The sequence below is a fragment of the Salvelinus namaycush genome, chromosome 2 (assembly GCF_016432855.1).
Source record: "Salvelinus namaycush isolate Seneca chromosome 2, SaNama_1.0, whole genome shotgun sequence".
Taxonomy (NCBI): domain Eukaryota; kingdom Metazoa; phylum Chordata; class Actinopteri; order Salmoniformes; family Salmonidae; genus Salvelinus; species Salvelinus namaycush.
In genome coordinates, this window is record NC_052308.1 from 68,842,603 (window position 1) to 68,863,109 (window position 20,507).

Sequence of the window (20,507 nt, forward strand, 5' to 3'; positions counted from 1 at the left end):
CCGTGTCATAATGTGTTATGACCCTAGGTGCCAAATAAAATGTTACCCTTTTTTCAATCCAATCTCAACCTCCATGTTTTCGCGAAAGTGTATTTATTTCTTGATGGGAAAAGTACATCTTGCCAAACAACTATTTTTCCATGACCTCAAAATAGCTGCTACTAAATGTTTTTCTATATAACGGCCTCATCCACTTTAGATTAGCAGTGAGGCACGGGTTCCAACCAGCAATAAGTGTCCATTTTAAAAGCCACTAATGTTTTTAGGGGTTCTTTATAAGGCTATCGGCGGACAATGGAGTGGCGTAGTCAGCAAGTCACATACACATGAACCACATACATTTTCAAGCCTTAAAATCCCTATTTGAGTAGCAAAGTAGTGGACAAATAGAGAGCAAAGGAATGACTTGCAATGAGGGAAAAGAGGGAAAGAAGGAATGGGAGAGGTAAGGGGATAGGATGCAATTGCGATTACTCATTAGTCTAAAAAGCCTTCTGGCTCTGAGTACTTGGGTAGCGCTGGCATTTTATGCCCCCCAAACTCATTGGAAAAGTCAATTGAAAAGTCTGATATGGGTTAAGGGAGGAGAGCAGGTGAGTCAGACAGATGAGTGAGCGTTTGAGGGATTTTTGTCCAAGCTCAAATGTGGCTGAAAAACCACCTCTGCAGGGCTGTATCTTGTCGCTTTAATAAACCTAATTAAATAAGATGAAACAGTTGTCAATTACTATTATAAACACACCATGAAGTGGATTCTGTTTTTCATTCGTCGTAAACGATATTGGGTTATTTTATCTCCATAACTCCTTCCATAGTGCATTATTTCCAACAATGTTGTTATAAATAGGTTATGATGATTCACCTATAACTATCATTTTATTCTGTGAAGTAAAGTACATTCGTTACCCAGGAAAGGAATGGGGGGCGAGAAAGCAGTGCACTCTCTTTGGGAAGAAAGAGGACATGTTAACCTCTTGCACAACACTGAGAGATGAATTAACAGGTGGTGGTGAAACCAGGGGTGGCATCCGCAAAACATACTAAATTATATGAATTTGCCAATGGAACTCTTAGCCCCGGCCAGTCACTGTCTGGAACATGAGAGATGGAATGACTTCTGAAAATAACTTAAAATAGCCTCTATTACTGAACTCCCCATTCAAACCTCTATTAGGCAGTGGGTTGGAATCAGCCAAGGAGCAAAAGTGCAGCCCTGCCTGACTCTCACTACTGTCAGCCAAAGAGCTGTACTGTAGTACGGCAAAACTGCAGTTTAATGGACCCTGACTTTAATTGCGATGTGGATGCCCCTTCTTCTCCTCATTTGGCTTTATTGTGGGGAGTTGTTTACCTTGACATGGAATATGTTTGAACTTGGAGGTGAACTGAATGCGAACCGCAGAAAAATACAAATAAATGAAGAAAGAAAATTGAATAACACTTTGTATGGCGGTTGTTGCACAATATCTAGGCTATGAACCCTATGTCCACTCTAGCAGTACATGGACGAATAGGCCTTAATATGATTTTCTTTTAGAGAAAGGGTGAAAGAGATGAAAGGAGGATTAAACTGTATATGGAGGAGCATATGACACATGAACTAGTGTTCATAAACTCAATAGAGACCCATATACCGTATAAAGTATCTATTGTAGGGCCTAAAAGGTTGTATAACAAAACGTTTTATTTGAAAAGAGGTGCTGTAACACTCTATTGAGGCTAGCAATTAATAGCCCAAGCTAGATCTCTAGCTTTCTATGACTGAGTGTGCCCCTCAGTTCAACACAGTTCAATTGGCTGGTGCTATACTATACTGCCATGAACATATCATGTGGCTCCCAGGCACTCAGGTGACAAAGTGCACTTTATCCCTCACAAAGCCTCACTTTGACCTCTATCACAGTAGCTCCCTCCACTGGCTCTCAGCCTAGCTCACCTGAGTCCCATCTCATGTCAAATCCACGTTGGAGTTGGTGAAGACACAGAGAGACCACAAGTTGCACGCTATAGGCTTAAACCTCCACACGAAGTGGAAGAATAACACACTTAACTATGTCATATCAGCGCTAGCCCTCCTCCGCAGATACTACGCACATCCAATGCCACTAATGGCTAAGATCTCCTTCATTCCAGGCTAATTCCGAAGAACGCAATTCATCGCTCTGACTTCTGAAAATAAGTTATTAGCGCTCATCAAGCTGCCTCGTGGGGGGGTGAAGAATCCGAGCCTCTCGCACCTGTGTGATAACGAATAACATGACAGCCAAAGGGCGAATGCAGAAGCGACTGAGTGGATAGAAAGAGACGAGAGAGAGGGAGTAAAAGAGAGAAGGAAGGAATTAACTCTTACTTGGAGCTGACTCTCCCCAAATCCTGTCTTCACTCGGGGAGATCACTACTGATCCTTACCTGGGACTTCTATCGCCTTGGTGTCTTGCAGTATGGCGTTGGCTGAAGACACTTGGACTGTAACAGTGTTCATTGCCTCGCTGGTGAAGGTGTACGAGATGCTCCCGTCTAAGCTGATCACAGGCTGGAGGAAGAGGGAACATGGACAAAATGGATGATCACACTTTGATCAGGTAATAATCCTTTCACCTAAAACCTTTAGCTAAAACCCCGGAACATGAAATAATCCCATTTCAGATAATAACAACTTATCCTTGAACTTCTCACTAAGAGTAGTCATAACTTCTGACTTGAGTAGTTAGAGTTGATGAAATTCTGACATGAGTAAAACCTTAAAAAAAGCATCCTCCCCATTAGACCTAGAACCAATACAGCTAAGGAAATAACTTATGACACACTAATAAGATGTTTGAACAAAATACAAAATCAGAGACTGCTCTGCCTGTATCATAGCCGCCTTCAATCAAAGAAGAGGTTCATGTACGTAATACCATTGACATCATGTATAACCCATATATATATATATCAGTGGAGGCTACTGAAGGTAGGACAGTTCATAGTAATGGCTGAAGTGGAATGGAACTGGAATGGAAACCATGTCTTTGAAGTGTTCGATGCTGTTCCACTGATTCCGTTCCAGCCATGACAATAAGCCTCTCTCTGATTTAGTTACAGTGACACCAGCCACCACTGTAGTACATGTACACTATATGGCATTATTGTGTAAGACTTTTGAATACTGTCAGTTCCCCTCTACTAAAGTTGTATAGTTGGTACCCCACATACAGTATACTGTATACTATACACAACATCAAAAGAGGATCTGTGTCTGCACCATGTGGTCGCACTAGTGGAGTCCCACAGGGCTCGGTTCTAGGCCCTCTTCTCTGTACACCAAGTGTTTAAAGTCCAGTTTACTTCACTGCTGTTCCCCAGTCACCAGAAATAGGTGAGGGTCCTAGAGTGGATGGGCCAGACCACCGCTGTTAGGTTTGCTTCCTTGTTCTTGATGGCCACAAACGGACATGATACATTGCCACAGGACCTGATACAAACACAGAGAAGGATTCAGATTCAGTGTTGGATGATTCAGACTCCATATTGGATGATTCAGACTCCATATATGATTGTAATTACGTGGATATTGTTTCAGACTACCTACTTCACAATATGAAAAGTACTCGCACATTGAAATATTATTTTTAGATTCTTTTTTGTTTAAATATGAAAAGCACTGGCACATCCGAAGATTACTTTTACAGAAAAGAAATAGCAACTGTCTTAAATGAAGAATTAGAGAAAACAAGATCTCCCACACTGCGCTTGCCAGTATCACTTAACATTATCACTGGGGTAGTGTGTGGGATCTTCTTTTCAATAAGACTACTTTATCTGAAAAGGGAAGGTGAATGAAATCTTACTCAACAATTATCATAACTGTCATAAAGTTTTATAGTTTTGATGGAATTTAGTTGAAGAACTAGATTTATTCTCGACTTAAAACAAGTTGGCGTCATCCTGTTTATGACGTGATACCTTGTGAGTAATACTGTGGTCTGCCATGCTGAGACCGTAATGGGAGTTGACGTGGGTGTACGTGGCATTACCGTGATCTAAGAGGTGAAGTTTCCTATAGTGGAGATGTAACGATTCTCGTTCGTCATAATTTAATTGAAACTGAACACTACACAAAAATAACAACGAGGAGAAAACGAAACAGTTCTGCAAGGTGAACACACACTAAAACAGAAAATACACACCCACAACCAAAATGGGGAAAACAGGCTACCTAAGTATGAGACAATGATCGACAGCTGCCTCTGATTGAGAACCATACCAGGCCAAACACAGAAATACAATAACATAGAAAAAAGAACATAGACTACCCACCCCAACTCACGCCCTGACCAACCTAACACAAAGAAATAAAAAAGGAACTGAGGTCAGAACGTGACAGGAGAGATATAACACAGTATTTTAACAGTAAAACTCCGGCCGACAGTGGTGTGACTTGGCGCTCTGACGTGTACGTCTCCGCCTGGGCTTCTGTTAACTCTTATCATCTTTAACTGAGACTAATCTTTATCATTATCTTTATCATCCTAGCTTTGAAACGCATGCTGTGTATGTATGTGTGTGTGTGTGTGTGTGTGTGTGTGTGTGCGCATCTGTGCATGCGTGCGTTCGCGCATGCGTGTGTGTGAGTCATTTGGACAGGCTCCCTAAACTGTGTCTGTTGTAAAAAATATTAAAATTGTAAATATGTGGTGGTATCGTGCTAAAAGCATCACCTGCACTCTCTCTCCCCTGCAAATGACCTCAAAATGTTGCAAACCATTGAGAAAAAAACACCAGCAGCATATATGCCATCAAAAAAGTGTTGTGCTGACCAGACACAACATTTAAATGGCACCTTCACTAATTGATGCAAGCCTCCCTGACATTATTTACTTGACATTTGGCTGGCTTCTTCACACAACAGTAGTAGGCCTGATTACCAACAATGACGAGACAGAGTACAGGGAGGAGGTGAGGACCCTGGAAGTGTGGTCCCATGAAAATAACCTCTCACCCAATGTCAACAAAACAAAGGAGCTGATCGTGAACTGATCGTGAACACCCCTATCCACATCGATGGGACTGCAGTGGAGAAGGTGGAAAGCTTCAAGTTCCTCGGCGTACACATCACTGACAATCTGAAATGGTCCAACCACACAGACAGTGTGGTGAAGAAGGTGTAACAGTGCCTCTTCAACCTCAGGAGGCTGAAGAAATTTGGCTTGTCACCTAAAACCCTCACAAACTTTAACAGATGCGCAATTGAGAGGATCCTGTCGGGCTGTTCACCGCCTGGTGGGGTAGCTGCACCGCCCGCAACCACAGGGCTCTCAAGAGGGTGGTGCGGTCTGCCCAATGCATCACTGGGGGCAAACTACTTGCCTTCCAGGACACCTACAGCACCCACTGTCACAGGAAGGCCAAAAAGATAATCAAGAACAACAACCACCCGAGCCACTGCCTGTTCACCCCGCTATCATCCAGAAGGCGTGGGACTGAAGGTGAGAGACTGAAAAACAACGATTCTATCCCAAGGCCATCATAATGTTAAACAGCCATCACTAGCACATTAGAAGCTGCTGCCCTATATACATAGACCTGAAATCACTGGCCATTTTAATAATGGAACACCAGTTGACATATTTTGCATTATTATCGCCTAAATATTTGTATATTCTTAATTCCATTTATTTACGTGTATTTTGTGTTTTGTTGTGAAGTTGTTGGAGCTAGAAACACAAGTAATTCGTTACACCCGCAATAACATCTGCTAAACACATGTATGTGACATTTTATTTGATTACAAGAGGAAAAGAGCAAGAGAGCATCAATGTGCTGTACTATGTGCAAAGCATTCTGGTACTTTGCCTATACCTGGCTCCAGTGTACACTGCTGTATATTTAGTAAGGTGGTTATTTACAGAGGAATATGAGGCAGATATATTCAATTATGATCCATGAGAACCACAGCACTGTTGTTTTCCATCCTTTCCCTCCAATCAGGGACTGACTCAGACCTGGGTCACCAGGTGAGCGACCACTTTGGCCAATCAATGGCCGACATAACAGTAACTGACCAATTATCTACCAGGTATAGTAGAAACAAAAACCAGAAGTACTTCATTCCTCGATGGCGGAAATTAAATATCCCTGACAAATAGATGAATGTATAGCGGTGACGTACACGTAACATGGAGTTACAAGGTGGTAGTATCAAATCCCACGGTGTTTTCCGCCAAGGCCGAGAAACGGAATATCCAGCAGCCTTGGAAATGTGTCTGATCCCCTCTTCGATCCAGCTCAGGATGGAGTAGGAGACTGCCGTGCCATCTCTGAAATCCAGTTGGATTTTGGTTCTCATTGAGTTACCCTGGAAAGCAAGTAAAGTCTCAAGTAAGGACTACAGATGAAGAAAGAAAGAAAGAGAAAGTTCATCATTACTAAAAAAATACAGCAATTGTATTTGAGAGCCCAGCAGGTACACTAGTCAACAGACTGCTGGGTTAAATTCACACAGACACAAGCAGTCAGAACTACCCTAAACATTGGGGTTGCATCATATTCTGCCCCACGGTTCTCTCTCTCTCTCTCTCTCTCTCTCTCTCTCTCTCTCTCTCTCTCTCTCTCTCTCTCTCTCTCTCTCTCTCTCTCTCTCTCTCTCTCTCTCTCTCTCTCTCTCTCTCTCTCTCTCTCTCTCTCTCTCTCTCTCTCTCTCTCTCTCTCTCTCTCTCTCTCTCTCTCTCTCTCTCTCTCTCTCTCTCTCTCTCTCTCTCTCTCTGTGTGTGTGTGTGTGTGTGTGTGTGTGTGTGTGTGTGTGTGTGTGTGTGTGTGTGTGTGTGTGTGTGTGAAAGAGCTAATGTGTGTGTTAGACACTACCTGCTCAGCCTCTACAGAATCTGCAGCAGTTGTCAGTGGCTCCAGCTGCCACTGTGACCAAATCCTCCCACTTATCCTGCCGGTACCCTGCGAGCAAACACAACTAACTCCCAGCAGCACATTGTAACGCAATTCAATTGGGATCTTTATTTGTAACAATGCATTTGCACAAGGGGGCTCCAGGCCCGAAACAAACACAACAATAACAAAATGCAAAAAAACGATTTCTCTCTCTCCTTATTCGCTATCTATTTTGCTTCTTTTCAAGCGCAGTAGAGTGTGAAAACACGGGAGGGTTGTGTATGGGGGAAGGCTTCTGGGGGTATATTTCACGCCATTATGCCCAGAAAATGTATAACTATGAATAAGCCGAATAAATAAAGGCAGAATAAAATGGAAGAAAAGGATTACAGTGATAGCTACTGTGTGGAACTGTAATGGCCCACTATCCTTTGCCAAAATGGCACTCGGAATAGGTCTTCGGTGTCGTCGATGTAACACAGGCTTTTGTTGGTATCCGTTGTTCACACTCTGGACACTTCTAGTTCTCTATCAAGGTGTCCTGGGATCACTAGCTAATCTGCATGAGACTGATTCTGGCCTGCTGGCCTGTGTTAGTTCAGATCCAGACACAGCAGGACTGTGTAAAGGACTCTTGTTCAGGTGAATGTCAACACACAAAGGATGGTATAAACAGTGTGATGTCAGTGCTGTCGTGTTGATGGAGGGTCATACCTGGGTTCAAATAGTTTCCGCTTTCTTTCAAATGCTTTGAGCGTTTGATTTAGCCTGCTTGGAGAGCTAGATGGACGGATTGGCACTTTTGGGATTATTCCATCTGTTCTGGTTAAGCGGTACCAGAGCGCCAAGTCTAGGTCCAAGAGGCTTCTAAACAGCTTCTACCCCCAAGCCATAAGACTCCTGAACATCTAATCAAATGGCTACCCAGACTAAATGGCTACCCTCTATGCTGCTGCTACTCTCTGTTATTATCTATGCATAGTCACTTTAATAACTCTACCTACATGTACATATTACCTCAATTACCTCGACACCGGTGCCTCCGCACATTGACTCTGTACCGGTACTCCCGGTATATACTGTAGCCCTGATATTGTTATTTACTGCTGCTCTTTAATTATTTGCTATTCTTATCTTTTACTTTTTGGGGGTATTTTCTTAAAACTGCATTGTTGGTTAAGGGCTTGTTAGTAATCATTTCACTGTAAGTGTAAGGCCTGGGTGTCAGAGTGCGTAGTCAAGCGCAGGGAAACAGCAGGTGCAATAACAACTGTTCTTTAATGAACACGGAGAAACCAGGCCACCCTCCTTAACCCACTGGGTGTGCTCCTCAAACAACCCCAGACACGGGGGAACGCACACAGTCCAGATAACACGAAGAACGAAACAAACACCACTCTTACTAACCAACAATCCCGCACAAAGAACCGTGCGGGCCGGCTGACTAATAAGCCCAACTAATTACACCCTAATACAAAACAGGTGCACCCAATAAACACATAGGGAGGGGGAGAAAAGGATCAGTGGCAGCTAATAGGCCGGTGACGACGACCGCCGAGCGCCACCCGAACGGGACAGTAAGGTCGACACATGTGGAATTCGGCGCATGTGACAAATACAATATGATTTTATTTGATTTATGGTTGGTGTAGACATGACATGATATAAGATCACTTTGTGATAATGAAATCTTGACTTGTGATAGTAATAGTTGTTTTGAATTTTTGTTGGGACTGGAATTATTATAAGATACATTTCATAAACGTTTTGACCACATGGCATGTGTCTCTCTTATCAGAGGATGCCTCTCGAAGAAATAAATATATCTTCATTTCCACAACTCATCACACTGTAATATGTCAGCTGGGCCCAGGAGAGACCTCGTGGGAGAGACACTTACGTCTTAGCTGCAGTGCAGGGGGAAAGCACCGCCGCACCGAGCAGAGCACTACTGCACCTTTCCACCTGTATTTAATGTGAGGTGGTTGAACAGTGTCTTGGGAGTGAGGGGAGCGAGGCAAGGCGCTGGCCCTAGAAGGAGACTACTCTGAGTTTATCACTCTATAACAGGGTCTCCAGGGGTGCATCTCTCTCTTAGGTCTTTAGCTCTTACTCCGTCTCTCGGCTCGGGGCTTGGGGTCTGTAGCTGTGTGTGATGTGATGGCGTGTTGCAAACTTTCAGGACTTGGTGTATGGGTTGACATAACAGGGAGATCATTTCAGGCATATGCCTGGAGAAGCATCCATGTCGAACATGGGAAATGCATCCATATTTCACTCAGTAACAGGCCTACAGTGAGTGAGTTGTACACCACATGCTAGTTCTACTTTTACAGCCATGGATAGCAATACAAAACACGTAGATTTACATTCCATGGCTTAAGGTAAAAAATCATTGCAATTCATAACAGTGATGCATACAAAGGCATTCATTTGGGGTCCTACAGGCCCATAAGAATGATATACAAAAAGGAGGCCATTTTGGATTTTGGCCCAGTCCTACCTCATCCAGATGCACCAGGAAGGTGACGTTGGTGTGCAGGTCGGCGGTAAGCTTGCCCTCTCTGGTGGAGAGAGAAAGGCCTTTTGGAGCCCTGTTGGGACACATCTGCTTCCTGGGTGTGTACATGTCCTTGACTCCCTTGATGCAGTTGTTGGACACCACTTTTCGGTACCTTAAGAAGATACCATATGAATGAGTTAGTACATGTTTAGTATGGTTTACTGAGGTTATGGCTTCATGACACTACTAGTTAACAAGGCTAAGGTATTGGTCACGTTCATCAATGAAGCTTGACAAGAAATTGCAAAAATATTATTTTTAACCTCAAAGTGATTGTGGAAGTGACTGAGCTAGTGAACAAGACTTGCTATTCTTTGATTAAACTTGAAAATGCTTAGTAATTACTAAACAAAACATGACTTTTAACCCTGAAAGGTAATGTCTGACACAAGATGTACAGTAGTTGTCGGTCACATTGGCAAAACTCCAACATGCTTACTAACTCCAGACAAAACTTGACTTTTAACCTTGGGGAAGCGAATGCATAAATGAAGGATTTTCCATTCTCCTCAGACCTCATACATCCTCAGGCGTCCTAATCTGTGTCCTAGGACTCATGAAAGACCTTTGTAGCTCTCAGCAGTACACGATGTCACTCAGTATAGATCTACTGTCTTGTGAATGACTCAGGTCTAAATAGCCAATATCACTATTCACACTAGGAGCCGTGCCAGAGGGTGTGACACCCTGGCAGTGTTTCATTACAGCGGGAAGATGACGAGCATTGGCCAACCTATACAGAAAGATACTGTAGCCACTGTAAGCTTTAATGTGTTTTTGTACCTCTCTTTTGAAATGTGTGATACCTATTCAGGCTTTTTAGCATGGATCATATTATAACCAACATAATGTTTTACAAAATGAAATGGAAAACATTCAATGAAAAATATTTAACCTTTCATTGGGCAGAAATATACAGAAGGGTTGCCTTCACTTAGAATAGACAACATAGAAACGCTACAAAATAGTGTCTTTATGCACAACTCACCCTGTGCTGTTGAGGTAGTTCTGTCCTTGGCTGCAGCTCCTTGATACAACAGCTGGGTTGAACCAGAACGCTGGTAGACAGTTCCCTTCTCTACGCCGTTCATAGCCATAATCACTATAACAAATCACATACAGAATGTGATCAATATCAACACTTTACCTCTACCTACTCTATATGTACATATCTACCTCAATTACCACATACCCCTGCATGTCAACTCGGTACTGGTACCCCGTGTATATAGCCAAGTTATCGTTACTCATGTATTTATTATTATTTTTCTATATTTTCTCTCTGTTTGTTGGGAAGGGCCCGTAAGTAAGCATTTCATTGTTAGTCTACACCTGCTGTTTACGGAACGTGATAAATATAATTTGCACAGAAATACTTTGACGGGGCCCTGAGGCCCATTCTGAGGCCCATTTCTTTTAGGTATCTATGACCAACAGATGTATATCTTTACTCCCAGTCATGTGAAATCCATAGTTTAGGGCCTGATGAATTTTTTCCAATTGACTGATATCCTCATATGAACTGTTACTCATGTTGCATTTATATTTCTGTTCAGTATATAACCTCTGATTTCAGTCCAGTCACTGTCCCACTTTGTAATCAACCCCTGGACCTTTTGTTCACAGCACAACAGAACAACAGGCAGGTGCATTGTCACCCTCTAACACAATACACAATCAGTAAACATTTCAGACCTTGACTTTTGTGTACACTTCAAAGTCAATTAAAAGTTTTATTGTTATTCACTCTGAATGTTGAAGTTTCTCAAAAATATTTATATATTTTTATTTTTGAATTTCACTGTCTCTATCACCAGCTGTAGAGATAGATAGAGAGAGAGAGCGAGAGAAAGCGAGAAAGAGAGAGAGAGGGAACGAGAGAGAGATACATGCTATGTGGTCAGGAAGTTTGTGAAATGTATCACATAAAAATTTCATTCCCAAAATAATTAAAAACAACTATCACAGGAGACTAATGGATTGCAATTAAAACTCATACAGTCTGACCTGAAACCGCTGGCATTTATATACAAATGTATCATTGCTTTTCTCTTCCCTGACTAGAAAATGAAAAAAACAACCCAGCAGTCCTATTAAAAGCCCTCATCTTCTAAATGAATGGGATCCTGAAATAGTGTATAAAATGCAAAATTGGCTTAAATGGGACAACATACACAAAACATCATACAAAATATCTCACTCTTTTATGGACAATGAATGCTGAACTTCTGTTTATCTACTCATGTTTAGATTTGAGTTTAAAGGAAATGTTTCCATGTCTTCTATTTTACTGCAATTGTGAATTATTATACTAGTATACTATAATTACCATTCAAAGTTGTGGGCCTGACAGATACACAACTCAGCAAAGAGGACTTTTGCGTGGTCTTTTCCCAGCATGCAATGGTTTCCTGGTCTACATTTCTACCATGGAAAAACATTTCAGTCGGGGGGAGGGTTTAGTATTTTTTTATTTAGTCCAGGGGAGGGTCAGGAATTTTGTAATCGATTAAATGCCAAATTTCTCAGGGTTTGAGAATTAGTTGCTTATTATATTATCTTGATGTGTGCCCGATGATGCCCTTCTGATTCTCTGCTGGGCACGCAATATCAAGTGCACCTAGTGTGGTCTCAATAAAATGATCCATAGCCAGTGCCTTCGGAAAATATTCAGACTTTTTCCACATTTTGTTACGTTACAGCCTTATTCTAAAATGGATTTTTTTTAAAATCTAAATTCTCAGCAATCTACACACAATTCCCCATAATGCCAAAGTGAAAACAGTATTTTGATAATTTTTGAAAATGTATTAAACATCTAAAACAGAAATACCTTATTTACATAAGTATTCAGACCCTTTGACATGAGACTCGAAATTGAGCTCAGGTGCATCCTGTTTCCATTGATCATCCTTGAGATGTTTCACCAACTTGATTGAACTCCACCTGTGGTAAATTCAATTGATTGGACATTATTTGGAAAGGCCCAAACCTGTCTGTATAAGGTCCCACAGTTGACAGAGCATGTCAAAGCAAAAACCAAGCCTTGAGGTCAAAGGAATTGTCCATAAAGCTCCGAGACAGGATTTTGTCAAGGCACAGATCTGGGGAAGGGTAGCAAAACAATTCTGCAAAGTTGAAGATCCCCAAGACCACAGGGGCATCCATCCTTCTTAAATGGAAAAAGTTTGGAACCACCAAGACTCTTCCAGAGTTGGCCGCCAACCCAAACTAAGCAATCGGGGGAGAAGAGCTTTGGTCAGGGAGGTGATCAAGAACCCGATGGTCACTCTGACAGAGCTCTATAGTTCCTCTGTGGACATGGGAGAACCTTCCAGAAGGACAACAATCTCTGCAGCACTCCACCAAACAGGCCTTTATGGTTGAGTAGCCAGACGGAAGCCATTCCTCAGTAAAATGCACATGACAGCCCTCTTGGAGTTTGACAAAAGGCACCGACCATGTGAAACAAGATTCTCTGGTCTGATGAAACTAAGATTGATTGAACTCTTTGGCCTGAATGCCAAGTGTCACGTTTGGAGGAAACCTGGAACCATGCCTACAATGAAGCATTGTGGTGGCAGCACCATGCTATGGGGATGTTTTTCAACGGCAGGGACTGGGAGACTAGTCAGGATCGAGGCAAAGTACAGAGAGATCCTTGATGAAAAGCTGCTCCAGAGCACTCAGGACCTCAGACTGTGTCGAAGGTTCACTGTGCAACAGAACAACGACCCTAAGCACACAGCCAAGACAACGCAGGAGTGACTTCAGGACAAGTTTCTGAATGTCCTTGAGTGGCCCAGCCAGAGCCCGTAGTTGAACCCAATCCAACATCTGGAGAGACCTGAAAATAGCTGTGCAGCAACGCTCCACATCCAACCTGACATAGCTTGAGAGGATCTGCAGAGAAGAATGGGAGAAACTCACAAAATACAGGTGTGCCAAGCTTGTAGCGTCATACCCAAGAAGACTCAATGCTGTAATCGTTGCCAAAGGTGCTTCAACAAAGTACTGGGTAATTGGTCTGAATACTTATTGAAATGTGATATTTCAGTAGTTTTTTTGATAATTTAACAAACATTTCTAAAAACGTGTTTTTGCTTTGTCATTATGGGGTATTGTGTGTAGATTGATGAGGAAAAAACGATTTAATCAAATTTAGAATAAGGCAGTAACTTAACAAAATGTGGAAAAAGTCAAGGGGTCTGAACACTTTCCCAAGGCACCAAAAATGCTATAGGCCTAGGCTTTACGAATAGCATTCAAGGAGAAGCACAGGGCAAAGTTATATTTCTAAGAAAACGTACATCCTTGCAAGTTTTTGCACTGCTGGGATGATGTATATAAAACTAGGTTACACTGCATTACACACTGCAATGGATAGGCGTTCCCAATCATGAGCCCCGGCCTGCCCTGCTCTTGCTGATGTAAACCCTTTTGTGCTGCCTAACAAATGACTGTGCTGTGTAAGGTGGCACTTTAGGAGGCGAATCAAAGGCTTCTTCTGGATTTTTTATTTGTCAAAAAAAGTATATATATCTGTACACGCGGACCAGGCCTACTGGCCTACTGATTCAGTTTGAGAGGGAGAGAACAAAGATAAAAAGGAAGACCGGAGGTGAACTTGCTACTGATAGATTTGATTTTAATAAAAACTATATGTTTTGTTGCCCATAATGAAGCTACTTATCAGAGTGTTTGACCTCACAATAAGCCATATTAAATTAATTTACAGAACTTACATTACTATGAAGCAGCACTAGTTTAATTTGACTTTAGGCTACTAACAACAAGAGGGCTTTATGTTGGAGTCTATTTCTTCCTATTCAAGAAATAAGAGGTAGGCCTACCTGTTAGGCAGATTCAATTATAGTCTACTATCCATAGACTTTGTCAGCCAAGTCCTTCGGACACCAAACACTCCTTGAATATCTCAGTGTCAGTGAAGAGCTTGGTGTATTAAGTTAAAACCAGGGCTCGAATTGAGGGGGTATGTGAGGGTATTGTAGCTTTGGTTTAAATAAAAACAATTCTAAATGTATAAGCCTACCCCGTTGTTAACTTGTTAATTTGGGAAAAACATTTATGGACCTGATTATATAAAGTGAACTATAATGATGCATTAGTCTGCAACGCTAGAAACAAGCTGTGAAATGGCGGGTAAAGACGTGACTCCAATGCAGATGGGAAATCTTTGGTTTGTCTTTATGACTTTCAAAGTCTGTGCTACAACCTTCTATAGCTGAGGAGACAAAACATGTACTTTGCTTGAGAAGTAATGTGTGATTCTGTCACTATCAATTGACGTTTGACATTTCAACAGGTTATTAAACAACATAATAACTCTAAACGAGTCAGGAGCAAAACATGTAGCCTAAGAAGGAATGAAAACTAATGATAATACAGTCAGTGGCTTGCGAAAGTATTCACCCCCCTTGGCATTTTTCCTAATTTGTTGCCTTACAACCTGGAATTAAAATAGATTTTTTTGGTGGTTTGTATCATTTGATTTACACAACATGCCTACCACTGAAGATGCAAAATATTTTTTATTGTGAAACAAACAAGAAATAAGACAAAAATAGAAAACATGAGCGTGCATAACTATTCATCCCCACAAAGTCAATACTTTGTAGAGCCACATTTTGCAGCAATTACAGCTGCAAGTCTCTTGGGGTACGTCTCTATAAGCTTGGCACATCTAACCACTGGGATTTTTTCCCATTCTTCAAGGAAAAACTGCTCCAGCTCCTTCAAGTTGGATGGGTTCCGCTGGTGTACAGCAATATTTAAGTCATACCAAAGATTCTCAATTGGATTGAGGTCTGGGCTTTGACTAGGCCATTCCAATACATTTAAATGTTTCCCCTTAAACCACTTGAGTGTTACTTTAGCAGTATGCTTAGTGTCCTTGTCCCGCTGGATGGTTAACCTCCGTCCTAGTCTCAAATCTCTGCAAGACTGAAACAGGTTTCCCTCAAGAATTTCCGTGTATTTAGCACCATCCATCATTCATTCAATTCTGACCAGTTCCCCAGTCCCTGCCGATGTAAAACATCCCCACAGCATGATACTACCACCACCATGCTTCACAGTGGGGATGGTGTTCTTGCGGTGATGAGAGGTGTTGGGTTTGCGCCAGACATAGCGTTTTCCTTGATGGCCAAAAAGCTCAATTTTAGACTCATCTGACCAGAGTACTTCCTTCCATATGTTTGGGGAGTCTCCCACATGCCTTTTGGCGAACAACAAACATGTCTGCTTATTTTTCAGCAATGGATTTTTTCTGGCCACTCTTCCGTAAAGCCCAGCTCTGTGGAATGCACGGCTTAAAGTGGTTCTATGGACAGATACTCCAGCTCTGGTGTGGAGCTTTGCAGCTCCTTCAGGGATATCTTTGGTCTCTTTGTTGCCTCTGATCTGTTGCCTCTGATTCCCTGATCTGTACCTCTCCACAACCTTGTCCCTGAACTGTTTGGAGAGCTCCTTGGTCTTCATGGTGTCACTTGCTTGGTGGTGCCCCTTGCTTAGTGGTGTTGCAGACTCTGGGGACTTTCAGAACAGGTGTATATATACTGAGATCATGTGACAGATCATTTGACACTTAGATTGCACAAAGGTGGACTTTATTTAACTACTTTTTAATGTAATTGGTTGCACCAGATCATATTTAGGGGCTTCATAGCAAAGGGGGTGAATACATACACACACACCACTTCTCCGTTTTTAATTTTTTCGATTTTTTTGAAACAAGTTATTTTTTTATTTTCACCTCACCAATTTGGACTAATTTGTGTATGTCTATTACATGAAATCCAAATAAAAATCCATTTAAATTACAGATTGTAATGCAACAAAATAGGAAAAATGCCAAGGGGGGTGAATACTTTTGCAAGGCACTGTATACTTTAGCTGCCCGTTATTGAGCCTGCCTGGTCTAATGAATCCAATGGAATCTGCCCAAAAGTGCAAACTCTGCACATCTGGCACTCCAGACAATTAAATGGCTCAATTAAACTCTGAAATGAAACAAATACTACTTGAACCGTGGTCTGCTATGAAGGCTTCAACTGTGTTCCTTTCCTCCACTAGTGCACTTAAATCATCTTGGAGACACAACCAGGAAGGAAGGAATCATCCACACTTGACTGGTGCTAAAAGTAATTTCAAAATGTTTTCCAAAAGTGAGATAAGAAGTAGAGAGATGTGGTTTCAGTTGAGTTGTTCATCACTGAGGCAAAACGTGGGAGCTCCAACTTAGAAGAGAATGGGCAATATGTTAAAGTACTAAAAGGAGACTTAGTGAAGAACACTTTCTCCCAAATTGATTTCTGATGTACTTGTAGTATATTTATTGCATATGTTTGTGCTTTGCAAGTTGTTCCAACCTTGAATACTGTCTTTAATCAACAGATAAAGTGAAATAAAAAACGTTTTCTTGACATCAATAGAAGTGATAACATATTACAGCAACCAATTTAAAGAGACAAACAATGATTTAGGTTTAAACCTACTGTTAAACCTACTGTAAATGTTTACAGCGAAAAGGGCCCCTCATCATCCATAAACCAGATGCTGTGCTCCTTCTCGAATATCTGAAAGAGTACACACAGACAATTCAATAGAATAGAATATTTACATACAGTTTGTACTATATACCTAGTGTACACATCTATCTCTGGATGTAAGACACTACAGCAGTTTACTGCTGAATAACGAGAGTTTCAAAACACCTCATGATCAAAAGGCAGAGAGAGCAGTACATGTCCAAAATACTTATTCTCCAGTCTACAATATTCAGTGTCTAAACTCACGTCTCCAGTCGTTACCAGCATCAGATGAGATGAACATTCCAACATTATTGTACGACAGCTCAGACTCAATATTCCCTGTGGTAAAAATACAACAAACATGAGTTTTGAGCTGCATCATGTTTGTCAGGTTCACCAACTGATCTCTCTCTGCACCAGCTAACTTGTGAGTGTGTGTGTACGTGTGCGTGTGCGTGTGTGTTCGTGTGTGTGTGAGGGCGCAAGGGCGAGTGCTTTACTGGGCCGAGGCAGAGGGTTATGTAGAGATACCCGAACTCACACTCACACACAAACATAATAAACTGTGTCATGTGTTCTCAGTCTGCACTGGCCCACTTAAATAAACCGGGTGACTGTGCGTCACCAAAACCTAACATCAAACATCAGAAGTGTTATAGTGTGTCTCTGGACAGATTCAGTACATTTATACAGGCTCACAGTGGCTTAGGGATCTCACAGATCCATTAAGAGATTAGAGGATAGGTGGAGGGGACAAACTATTGTTTTGGTGACAGAGCAAATATTGTTTGTGGACAGAGATCAAGAAAGCATATTCCTGGATGTAAGTCATTTTTTTGTGGTTGTTGCTAAGATACAATATTTTCCCACACGGTTGAAGATGAGTTGTTTATAGCAGGACCTGCAGATCCCTATCAGTAATGTTAGGGATTGGATAATCATCATAATATTCACAGTCAAATGGAATTTCAGCACTGACCTGGAAAAGATACAGTTATTCTCCTTTTGTACCATTACCTAAATTGAATAGAAATGTCTTTCCATTCAGCCAAGTGAATTTCCACATAAGTGGACATCAAGGGAATATAGTCTAATACATCAAATGTTCATTCTGTATTCTCTCACCTGTGGCCACTATGATTCCCGGTACTGAGGCCTTGGTTGATATGCTGCCTGACACGTAGGGGTTTTCAGACATTTCAGTTGGATATGGAGCGAACAGAAGGGCTGAGCGGTGAGGAATGACAGACAGTCCATTATATTTGACGAAGCCATTATACACTGGTCAATCAAATCACCAATGTTACATACAACGCAATAGGGTTGATCATCAAAGGTGCACAAAGCATATGCTTTTTATTTCAAGAGAAGGTCCTTTAGATAAGGAAAAGAAAAGCTGCTATGCTGTCTTCATCTCCGAAAAGCCTGAAGATACAGACTAATAGAATCCTTTTGATTCTGAATTCTTCCAGTGAGTTACATTTACACCAAATGCTTACAACAATGCTAACATAGGCAGTTAACAGTACAACAAACTATATTTGGCTAACAAAACTAAACACAACTAAGCCAATTCCCGCAGCCTCCCTCCATAGTTTGTTGTAATTGTCGTTATCAGTCATTAATACAGAGACAGAGGGAGGATTTTTTAATGAAATCATCAAGTCAAGTCTCAGCGGCGAGCCGACAACAAAAGACAATCATATCTGTTCACAGAGCCCCCCCCCCCCCCCAAAAAAAAATGTCTGCCGTAAGGACACCAAGGGTAATGGGATTTGACAGTGTAATCAAAAATCATCTGTAATTAGAATGTCACATGATAGCACAATTGTATTCAACCTGTAGCCCACTCAGCGTACAGCGTACAGCGTGCAGCCCCTACAATTGCCTCCCTAGGCTTTTAAGCAGTATGAACTCTTACTGCTAATTGCTCAAATCCTTTAAAGTCACGTCACATGGGATAAAAGGAAAGATAGGGCACTTAAATGAATAATAACTGTAAATAGCAAGGAGTGTGTACACAATTTGTCTTCATATCATAGTTTAAATGTGATTACGTAAAGTAATTCCCCTTCCGTTAAGATGAGTAGGCAAACTTACTTGAGTGTGTGATGCAACGCGACTGTTATCATTGATGTACATACCTTGAAGGGAACTGAACACATATTCCTGGATTAAAATAAACTGTCATTGGAGATTATCTATTGAGTATGCTTTTTTAACTCCTGGATTAGGCTTAATCTGGGTCTGGGAAAGCACCTCAAAGAGTCTTAGATCATGTATGATCACCACAATGATGAGCCTTCCCTGTTAGCTTCAGTATAACTCACCAGTATACAGTGGATGTCGTTGCCAGCCAGGTCTGTCGCCGGGGCCTTTAGTAACCTCCAATCATGGCCCTTGTTGTAGGTGATGTAGGTCTTCACCTGGTTGTCTAGCCTCCTGTTTGCGATCAGCATGCCTTTCATACCTGCTACCTATGGAGAAATAGAGAAGAAATCTTAAAACAGACACTAAAACTAGCCAATCCAAGCACCAGAACAGTTAACATTATGTTTTTTTTTTCTTTTTCAAGCACTAAACAGTACCCAAAATGCCCCCCGACAGACATAGGGGTGCTGAGGATGCTGCAACACCCTCTGAAAATAAATAAATAATATATAAAGTAATACAAATATATTTATATATACTGTATATATAGAACATTCGATTTTTTCACAAATAAATCACAGACAGTTTCACCAACAATGCACCCCCACACCATCACACCTCTTCCTCCATGCTTCACAGTGTGAACCACACATGTGGAGATCATCTTCACTTGCACCTACGCTGCATCTCACAAAGACACGATGGTTGGAACCAAAATCCTCAAATTTGGACTCATCAGACCAAAGGACAGATTTCCACCAGTCTAATGTCCATTGCTTGTATTTCTTGGCCCAAGCAAGTCTCCTCTTCTTATTGGTGTCCTTTATTAGTGGTTTCTTTGCAGAAATTGGACCATGAAGGCCTGATTTACGCCGTCTCCTCCGAACAGTTGATGTTGAGATGTGTCTGTTACTTGAACTCTGTGAAGCATTTATTTGGGCTGCAACCTGAGGTGCACTTTCACTCTAATTAACTGATCCTCTGCAGCAGAGGTAAATCTGGGTCTTCCTTTCCTGTGGCGGTCCTCATGAGAGCCAGTATCATCATAGCGCTTGATGGTTCTTTCAAAGTTCTTAACATTTTCTGCATTGACAGACCATGTCTTAAAGTAATGATGGACAGTTGTTTGTCTTTGCTTATTTGAGCTTTTCTTGCCATAATATGAACTTGGTATTTTACTAAATAGGGCTATCTTCTGTATAGCACCCCTAACTGATTCGCTCCAACGCATTAATTAACAAGGAAAGAAATTCCACAAATTAACCTTTAGAAATACATATCAGTTACTTGAAATTCATTCCAGGTGACTACCTCATGAAGCTGGTTGAGAGAATTTCAAGAGTGTGCAAAGTTCTCATCAAGGCAAAGGGTGGCAA

The 20,507-nt window shown here is 41.5% G+C and overlaps 1 pseudogene; it reads right to left on the reverse strand.

Annotated features, from left to right (window-relative positions):
- The window catches only part of LOC120023117, a 79,976-nt pseudogene extending 60,537 nt beyond the window's left edge, over positions 1 to 19,439 (reverse strand).
- Between the last annotated feature and the right edge of the window lie 1,068 nt (positions 19,440 to 20,507).